We start from the raw sequence: 7,418 nt of genomic DNA on the forward strand, positions 1-7,418 counted from the left end.
TTCAATATACATGTACTAGTAAAAAAATCTTTTTCCAGCCTATTTGTCTATCTTTTTATTAATTTTAAGCATAGATACACAGTTCCTAACTTTTAACACATTCGTTTTAGGTTTAAAACTGAAATTTTTATACCCCCGCAAACGAAGTTTAGGGGGTATAATGGTTTCACCCTGTCCGTCTGTCTGTCTGTCTGTCTGTAGACGTAACTTTGTCCCCCCTATAGAATTTTTTACTACTGCATGGAACAGTCTGAAAATTTGTACATATGTTGATCACCATCTGAAGATGTGCACCTGCAATTTTTTTTTAAGATCAGACAAGATTTGATATTTTATGACAGTTTTCATTTTCCTTATTCTATATATTGTATACTGAAAGTAAGGGAGGTAATCCTTACAGATTTTATTAATTAATAGTATTAAAACACTCTAAAATATATTTATATAAATACATCCAGATTGAGTTTTTTTGTGTTTATGTCTTAACTACCGTAAATTAATTTTTTTATAAGTATTCTATCAGTTGACAATGCAAAATTTTTGTTTGTCAATGATGAATTCTTAGGAGCTTATAAGAACATCAAAGACAAGTGTAGCTGAATTCATTTGTCCCAAGGGGGCCATTATCTGAGCCATGGTTTAGATGAAGCACGTGTTTAGGGAAAATTGATAATCTGTAAAATGGGCAGTGGTTTTGGGGCTATTTTAAAACTGTTTCATGTAAACCAAAAGTTTTAAGGAAATAAATGATATTATTAATAAAGAAGTTAACTATTTTTAGAAATTGATTAAATTTATTAGTCAAGTAAATCGATGAAGTGACCCTATGGGACATTAATTTAAATGAAATTCAAATTTGCCGAAATGATTGTAGTATTTTTGCAATTTTAAAATTGTTTGTAGTTTTAAATTTTCTTTTTCACATATTTTTACATAGTACATTTGTATGGTAATGTTGGGAGTTTATTAAATTAAACAAGCTCATCAAAGAAAATCATTGTCCCATGGGATCAATTTTCTGATATGGAATTCAATTGTACCACAGGCGAAAGTGGGGTGTCATTTTGTTGGTTTTTATTTAAAACAATTAAATAAAAAAGATTATCATCAGATGCATAAATTTGTAAATGTATTACTGTTATATATATGTACTTACAGTGAAATTCTGACAATTTTGATTTTATTTTTTTTTTTGTTAAATTTTTATTTTCAATTCTAGAATTTTTTAATTTGTATGTGTTCCAAACCTTTATTATTCAATTCAATCATTTGTCCCATTTGAAATTAGCTTTGCGGGGGTATTAGTCCCATTAGGACAGTTCTAGTTACTTCAACGTTCAAAATGTATGCCAACATTTGTTAACATTGCAAGAATTTCAAGCTCTGTTACTCGCTTATAACTCAACAAATGACACTCAGATTTCGGTTGCCTATTAAAAATGCCTTTCTGAAGCATTGTAAATATTAAAAAACAGAAAAATAATTTTTGACCAAAATCGTGACCATGCCCCTTTTAAACTAAACCAATTTGATATGTACTTATAAAAAATAACCGTTAAATTATTACTATTCGTTAATAAAAAGATTTTTCTCGACAAAGTTTCTGGCACAATATTTTTAGTCGCGGAAGCTAACTTAATAAAAGAGATTGAATGTAAACAATGTACCCCTACCATAGATAATGATTTAATATATCTCCCATGTGAGTGTTTTGTGGGTTTTCTTTTGTAAGCAAGGGATTCTATAAGAGTGCATAAATAAAAAAAAATTAGTACAATGTACATGCAAAATGAAAAGAGAAATGAAATTTATTATTATTATTTTTTTTTTTTTGCCAAATTACTGGCTCGTGTTTCACACCATCCTTTCTTTCTGTCTCATAAGATACCTCATCAGACACATAAACTCCCCCAATTCAGCAAAAGTCTGCATTACTGAATAGTCCAGTTTTATATACAAAAGCTTTAATTTCATCGATATTCCCAACCCGACCCGGAGAGAGCTAATATAGACTATTTTTGCCTGATGTTCAATCCAGATTGACTGATATATACTTATATGTATATTTTTGAATAAAATATTTCTTAAACTAAACGAACCCGTTTGCGAACAATCTTTACAACAGTGGTTAACGACTGGCTCTACTGAAATGACTAAAAGTTTAAACACTATCTGGAGCTGAAGGTTAGTTATTATTATTGAACGGTATTGAATACTTGTAGAGCTATTCAAGAGTATTATCATCCACCAAATCGTACAAAAGCGTTATCGCGCTGTGCTACAATATGTAATACATATCGACAGCCTTCGTTTGTCAAAAATACAACTATAGGGGATGCAGAAGGCTTGATGATCGTAACGCACTCAGCATACACAAACTCTGTGGCATTGTCTATATAAGTGAAAATAAAACCTGTTTATGTCAAGTAACCTAGAGACAAAATCCCTTGCAACAGGATAAAATTCTCCGATGCTAAAGCATACAGGCATATTGCGTATCTGGACTGAAACCTACATGATTTTTGGGAGTTGATTTTAATCAACTCTCCTATGCAGTTACTCAGACAAACCGAAAGTGAAACAGTGTTTGGACCTCAGCACAAATCATCGCTGCTGACAAGACTAAGTTCTTGAAAATAATTGATAAATTCGATGTAATGTATGCTAAATCATTGTTTTTCAATGAAACTTATTTATAAATACCTTGAAAATAGTCAGATTTTAAATAATAGGCTGATTATACGAACAATTTAGATATTTTTGTAGTCGTATGTATTCCTACGCCATAGTTCAAAATAGTCTCGTTTAACTCGACGCTCGGCTGTCTCCGTAAATCTCCGACAAGCAGAGAGTCTCTCTTGCTTGTCGGAGATTTACGGTGTCAGCCGAGCGTTTGGTTGAACGAGCTAGAGCTAGTTCAATGTTGCTTGGATCCATACAATTTTCGAGAAATATTTCTATTACTGATACATAGTTTGATTGAATTAATTTTATCTTTAAATATTATTTAACATGATTCATATGGGGGTATCTCGACATTCTTGTCGAAAAAGTCCAAAAATTCATATTATAAAAATGTGCGTAATTCAAATACAAATTAGAAACTACATATACTTGTCATGCAAAATAACATATCATTGATTTTAAAAAAAATAAACATCGACAAAATCAACTCCCGTCAGTTCTTCAGTACTTTGATTTAAAATTGCTAATACGAATATGTGCATCAAAACGATTGTGGGCACGTATAAATGCCTTCTGATAAACTATCAATCACATAAAAAAAATTTCACAGCTGCCTGAAAATAGGACGTTCCTAACAAAACTGCGCATGTGCATGGAAAGAAAAAGAAAATATATACGCGTACATATATCTGTTTTAAAATCTTGTGTTTATCTCATAATAATTAGCTGTCTTCCTTGCTCTTAAGAAGTAATTTTATTTACATCAAATCCAATAGATATCCTTGCATTTTATCATTCTGAATATCTCAACATGTCGTCCCTATTGTTATTGAATACAAAAATAGATTCGGCAGTCATTCATGTATATATTATATATACTTATTTCGAGTCGGAGATAAGTAAATGATCAATCGATATTGGCTTCAAATGTTTAATTTGCATAAAAAATAAATAGTAAACAGTATTTTTTTTAATCATTTAAATGAAAATGTCTTGTCTTTTATAAAAGAAATGATTATCAATTTAAAAAATTGTCACAAAAATCGTTAATTCATATCAGTTTGCAATTTGATGATAACCTTAGCCACATGACCGACCATATGTAAAAGGTCATGACTGATTACAAGTTTAAGGGTATACTTTTTTGTCGACTACAAGTTAGCCATTGCAAGTTTTTTCTTTGTTTAGCGTCCACCCAAAACTCAAAAACCTGTCTTTCTATCAGAAAAAAACACAAACCTTAGAAAAAAAAACCACAACTTTAAAGGTTCAACAAAATCAAATTTGTTATACTGTATATTTTGAAGAATTTTCTTCATATTGTAACAAAAATATCAAATACCTACTATATGATTTCCATTTTGAATGTTGTTATATTTGATTTCTGATCCGGATTTAAAAATGCGATCCTGAGCCCGACATATGAAAAAGCGATCTAATTTTATGAACAACAATTGTGTGGGTTTTTTTTTTTTTTAAATTTTTACATCTGAAAACCAATCCGTCCGCGGACGCTAAACGTTGAAAAAACTTGGAATGGCATTATAAGGGTATACCTTTTTGTCGACCACATGTTATAGATTATACTTTATTGTCGACTGCAAGTTATAGGGTATACTTTATTGTCGACTGCAAGTTATAGGGTATATTTTATTGTCGACTATAAGTTACAGGGCGTATTTTATTGTCGACTACAAGTTATAGGGTATAGTTTATTGTCGACTACATGTTATAGATTATACTTTATTGTCGACTACATGTTATAGGGTATTGTTTAGTTATAGGGCTTATTTTATTGTCGACTACAAGTTATAGGGTATAGTTTATTGTCGACTACATGTTATAGATTATACTTTATTGTCGACTACATGTTATAGGGTATTGTTTAGTTATAGGGCTTATTTTATTGTCGACTACAAGTTATAGGGTATAGTTTATTGTCGACTACATGTTATAGATTATACTTTATTGTCGACTACATGTTATAGGGTATATATATTTTTGTGTAGACTACAAGTAAAGGGTATATTTTAGTGTAGACTACAAGTTATAGGTTTACTTTGTTGTCGATTACATGTTATAAGACTTAATATCATGTAGAATACAAGTTCTAGGTATATTTTATTGTCAATGACAAGTAACAGGGCGAAGGAGAGCTCTTTATAAAGATAAAGGAAAATGTGTAAACTTATAAGCGAAAGCATGAAGATTTTGTTATGCCTCACCATAAAATGGCCGTGGCATAAAGTATTTCCCAGTTCCGTCCTTCCATTTGTCCGTTATCATTAACTTTCCGTTCATGAACATCGGCAACAATTTCACACATACGCATGTCCAGTTCGAATTTGGTTCAGGTCCTATGATATTTTTTACAGAGTTATGTCCCTTGAACTTCGAAATAATCTTTTGTGCAATCAAATGTAAAATAAAATATGACATTTGAAATTTTAGCTGCCTGGGGGGGGGGGGGGCATTCTTGTCGTTACGACACATCTATGTTTTACTATATGATAATTTAGAGCAAAACAAACTATATAATGCCTTAAACTTTATGCCAGATCTAGCGGGTTGTTTTTGCCACCCAGCCTCGTTAACGACGATAAATGGCATCAGATTAGATTGATAACGATGATTTTAGCAACAAAAGCCTTCGAGTAAATTTGGGCTTATTTAACCATAACGACAGACACGAACATGGAAACATCTGGCGAGAAGATAAGTCACTCAGAACATCAACTTTGCCATAAAATAGTTATTGGAGTAGTAAAAGAAAAGCAGATGTATGAGGCAATTTTTAGTATTTATTGTCATTTAGTAATATCACCTATTCTAATCTAAAATTAAGGTGGTATGGGACACTTCCATATTGTGACGTACTTCCTATTGAAATCAAACAGTAAAATCAAGAATAATTTCATAACTAATATTGTTGCCTTACTGCGTACCGCAATAGTATAGAGCGTTAACTACGAATCTGCAAGTCAGAGTCCGAATCCTCCTGGGGCTTTTAAAATATTTACCTTTACAAAAAATGTAATCTTTTGGTCAAATATTGTAAAATTGAAAAAAAAAATTAAACCGGTGTAACGAAGAATTTTGACCAGGGTTGAAAATTGACCCGGGGGTCATTTTTCCACGTTGAATAATGAGACGAAAGGTGTTGAATAAAGACCCTAATCCGTTGAAAATTGACCCGCATCGTGGAATTTTGATCATGAAACCGGTTCAAAATTCAACAGCAAAGAAGCACAAAATAACGAATCAATATTATAACTTGAGTTTATTCAATTAAAAATTATCAGTTTATACATATTTATTCTTTATATTTATATGTTTCAACGGGGGGGGGGGGGGGTGTTAAAAATGAGACTTTATAAATGAATATTTTTTAATTTACATATCATCACTTTAAATATGTTATAACTATTTTATTCATAATAAACTTTTCGCGTATAATTGCTGTTTTGTGTGATATCTATATATTTCTGAAAAGAATATATGTTTTTTAAGAATATTTGTATATGTCAGGATTAATTATTTTAGTAAATTAGTATTCATATTTGCGTTCATTTATTTAAAAATTTCATGTTTTCATTTCCCATTGTTCATTTGTTTACATTCACACCGCAGGCACGTAGCATCAGGGGGCGGGGGGGGGGGTCTGCCCCCTCCCCCCACTTTTTCTGGCAGCAACTAATTTTTTAACATTTACATATAAAAAAAATTGAATTATCATGGAGTGCCCCCCCCCCCCCCCCCCCCCACTTTTTTTAGAGGCTGTAAAAAATTGATATGAAAATAGGGAAATTATTATTGAAATTGAAGTTATATACTACGCAAGGCCCCCCCCCCCCCCCCCGTAGTTTTTGTATTTTGTATTCACACCTATCAAGCCAATAACAGTGTACACAATGATGATATGCTAACACGTACTCTTCATGAACAATGCTGTAGTAACTATATCTTAAAAGCCATTTTTTAAAAATTTTATTTGTTACGTAGTTACTAGGGTATAACTAAATATCATTAAATCGCTGATTTTTTTTAGGCATAAACAATTCTGCTTCATGGAATCTGTAGCAAGTTAGCAACCTAATTTTTGTACAGGATGACAATAAAATAATTTTGCTTTAATAGTTTCTAAATTGCTTTGATTACAAAATTGCATCATAAATACTAACAGTAATTGTTTTCGTCAATAAATAGGTAAATTGCATTTTTTGAGTAGAAATATGTAGAAGAAGATCATACAGCAGCGTTGGAGTAGATGGTTGACCTTCCTATCACAGCCACCTACATCATTAATTCAATTTAAACGTGTTTTATTGAACGGAATGATCAAATTATTGAATGGATTGAATAAGAGTCATAGCCTATGTAAACCCTTTCAAACATACAAGTCAAGAAGAAATTATCTATAGTCATAAGAATATAGTATTACAAGTTTACAGAATATTATTGATATTATGTGCATACAAGACAGGGGGTACTTGAATATTAAATATTTATCTGAATATTTATCATATATGATTGTATGACTTATTGTTGGTATACATGTTGACTCACACCTACATTAACAAACCTATCACCTTCATTTATACTTGCAGGGATACAAACATAAGAATGACATTTTCATGATCCAGCCCATTTGAAAAGAACAGTAAATAAAAGGGGACTATATATTAAGTAAATATACATGTATATTACTTAAATAGATTTAAACCGTGTAACAT

Source organism: Magallana gigas, chromosome 8, assembly GCF_963853765.1.
Source record: "Magallana gigas chromosome 8, xbMagGiga1.1, whole genome shotgun sequence".
Classification (NCBI taxonomy): Eukaryota; Metazoa; Mollusca; class Bivalvia; order Ostreida; family Ostreidae; genus Magallana; species Magallana gigas.